The sequence below is a fragment of the Strix aluco genome, chromosome 3 (assembly GCF_031877795.1).
Source record: "Strix aluco isolate bStrAlu1 chromosome 3, bStrAlu1.hap1, whole genome shotgun sequence".
NCBI lineage: Eukaryota > Metazoa > Chordata > Aves > Strigiformes > Strigidae > Strix > Strix aluco.
In genome coordinates, this window is record NC_133933.1 from 11,271,124 (window position 1) to 11,274,452 (window position 3,329).

Consider the following 3,329-nt stretch of genomic DNA (forward strand, 5'->3'; position numbering starts at 1 on the left):
AGATTTGGGTGTTTTTTTCATTAAATGCTAAGTTTATATGAAAGACTTTGCTGCAGTAATTTTTTGAGAGGATATGAAGCTCAAGTTATCCGCAAGAAAAGCATGGCAGAGGGGAGCTTTAGCTTTGGAAGATGGTTCTGCCCCCCCCCACCCCCACCCAAGATCTACTTCTTGGTGTAGAAGCAGTCCAAGGCTTGCCTGCCATTAGGTGCAACACCCTCAAGTTAGGAGAGTTAAGGGAACAAACTTGCCTAAATGAGGCGCAACTTCCTTCTTAGCTCAACAGATATGGTTCAGGTAAATATGTTCTTATTTCCTTCTTTTCCTAGGAATTTTCCTCTGGCAAAATGGAATGTTTCAAGGGACGCAGTTTAAAATCAATGAGAAAAAACATGCCGCCCTGTTCAGACTCTAGCTTTGACAAATAATTAACGGCTCAATGTCTGGAGTGACCGTTTTCCTTTATTTGCTCACGGATATTAAATGTAAACCCATTTGAAGGAATATTTAGCTATTTAGGAAGTTTATGTTTATTCGTAAGGTTTTCTGCATTCATCCTCCTAAAAGCAAAAACCTTCTAGCTGCATCCTAAGTTAGAAAGTGCCTTTCTCTTTCTCCTTCATTCAAACCAGGTGTCTTCCACTCAACTTTGGGAAAGACGAGTTAAAGGGAATTCACAGGGATCGAATGAGAATTGGAGCAAGTCTGTCTGATGGTGATCCAGTGCAGAGAGATTGTTCGGTGAGTGTTTTCAGAGCATTGTCTCAGCGAGATGTTTCCAGGGTTTGTAAAAGCTTTCAGTAACGTGCGGTCTACAACCACCTTGGTTTACAGTTTTCTCTCGAGCAATTTGAGAATTGCCCAGAACGTTCCCTCTGTGCTGACGTGTGATTTCTGATGGAACCTCATGGAGGGCGTGGCTTTCTTTAACATGCAAAAATGTGTTGTGTTGACTTTCTCTTTAGGTCCGATTTGATGGTGTGGGTGGTCTTTCTGACCACATTGCAGCTTTAAAAGAGATGGTCATTTTTCCATTGCTTCACCCAGAAGCCTTTGAGAGATTGAAAGTTCAACTGCCAAGGTAACAGAGGTTGTTTAAAACTATAATTCTCTTGTATTCTGGAGAATATTTGACTGAGGTATCGATATATTTCCATGCTTCAAAATTTTCAGCAGTGTTGATGGGGTTTTTTAGCAGTAGCAAAAAGTAATTTGAAAACGGATCGAGTCCGGAATATATGTGGGTTAAAGATTGAGTGTGTGGTGAGAATACACTTCAAAGGTGTCTTGCCTTTTTAAAAGGTGGGGTTGTGGTGTTTTTCTTTTGAGTTCTATGTACAAGGCAGCTTGATTAGTTTATAAGCAGGAAGGGATTACCTACTGGTAGTCACCTGCAGTTTGTTGCTTGGAAGTCCACTTGTCTCTCCCACCCACTCTTTTTTTTCCAAGGGCTCAAGTAGCCATTTTACAGTTGATAGGACTTGCAACTAGAACCTTGCAGTGGGTGTTTGTGCTTGGGCTAAAATAAGAATGTGTCCACTTCTGACACAGCTGAATTAATTCTGCATTATGAGATGAAATTATTAGAGATTTAATTGTTAGCTTTACATACTCTTGGTCAGCAAAACTCCATCGTGGCTATTGAAATGTGACTTTAAGTTCTTTGCTGTCAGTAACTTACAACTACTACAAATCGTGCAAACAAAATCTTTCAGTGTTTTGCTTCTTTATTCACTGGAATTCTCCCTTTAAAGAGCGGTGTGTAGTTTTGGTTTGGTTTTTTTTTTTTTTAGATGAAGAGTATGATTATCTGGAAATGCCGAATACCCTCCCAGCTTTAGACTTCCTCCTCATTTAGCATCAGCAGTGGATGGTCTGGGAGACCAAATCCAGTAACGTAAAGCTTTCTGAAGGAGAATGAAATGCTTTACTGTCAAATCTTGCTTCTTGTGAAAACAAGAATGAATATGCGGTGCATCACTGAGAAACGAACTGGTGATTCACGTTAAGAGCCCAGTCTCATGCTTCACTGAAACTGCTTCTTGTTTGGCTCCCCCATGCTGTAACCACCCCTGTTGGTTTGTCAGCAGTTTTGGAAGCGTCCTTCTGGGACACTGTGATCTTTTCTCAAGGTTTTGTACGTCTGTGTTATCCTCTTTATTCATTTTGTTTGCTGCCTTGTTGAATTGTGTAGGAACACAAAACTTCCATCCGTTTTGTCTTTTCTCACACTTCAGCTGTTACCACTGTTGTAGAGAAGAAGTCTTTTGTTTAGGAGAGAAGAGTTTTGCGTTTTAGGGATGGGCGTTGTAATGGTTTTTTTTCTTTTTTTTTTTTTTGTGTATAATTGCAAAGGCTGCTTATTCTATGGTCCACCAGGGACTGAAAAGACACTGGTGGCTCGTGCACTTGCTAAGGAATGTAGCCAAGGTGACAGGAGAATAGCCTTTTTTATGAGGAAAGGTGCTGACTGCCTGAGTGAATGGGTGGGTGAACCTGAACGAGAGCTTCGTTTGTTATTTGATCAGGTAAGGTTGAAATGTGCCATGTGTTCTGTCCGAGTAGTAACTGTCATTTTCTGTGGTTGGTATTTCTAAGAACAGTTCACTCCTTTTCAAGTTTTGCCAGTTCCTTCCACTGAAATGGGATTGTCAGGGTTTCCTTTTCCAGTGGGTTTTTTTAGGGGCTTGAAATCTTGAGGTGTACTGGGAAAGATTAATAAAACAAACAAGAAAACCTCGCAAAGCAAACTCCCACCCTCCGCCACCAAAAAAGCCTCAAAACAGAGCACCAAAAAACCCCCCAAAAAACAGCCAGAAAAAGGGTTTCAAGAGGTGAGAGATATGGTGGCTTTAGATCAGAGGGAAAGAGATGCGGGCGAAAAGCACGGTCAATTCGTAACGGAAGCTTGCTTCCAGAACCTGTAGTTGAATTAAGTCCCGGCTCTGTTCTCAGGGGCTGCCAAAGAGCTGTAAAAACTACTGGTATGATTTGTTTCCTGTCACCCAGTCTCGGGGGTTGACAGAGGCCGCTGTCTTCTGTTACTTGTGTCACTTACTCCATTCACTCAATCAGTAGAGATCCCTGATGCTGGTCTGAAAAATCTAGTTCCAGTGGCCTTCCAAGCATGATGTTTTCCATGCATTTTCCCTTTAAAATAGTGCTGGTTTGCTTCTGTCAATATTCCTGTGTTTTCATTCCAGGCCTACCAGATGCGACCTTCAATTATTTTTTTTGATGAGATAGATGGTCTCGCTCCTGTGCGGTCCAGCCAGCAAGACCAAATTCACAGGTAGTACATTTTTTGTACCTGCATAGAGGCTGCTTGA

The 3,329-nt window shown here is 41.6% G+C and overlaps 1 long non-coding RNA gene across 1 annotated transcript; it reads left to right on the forward strand.

Moving 5' to 3' along the window:
* Nucleotides 1-681: 681 nt before the first annotated feature.
* On the forward strand, nucleotides 682-2,587 carry LOC141920514 (uncharacterized). The gene is made up of 3 exons (XR_012622362.1): nucleotides 682-741; nucleotides 966-1,081; nucleotides 1,794-2,587. It is a non-coding gene; the product is annotated as an uncharacterized LOC141920514 (long non-coding RNA).
* The last annotated feature ends 742 nt before the right edge of the window (nucleotides 2,588-3,329 follow it).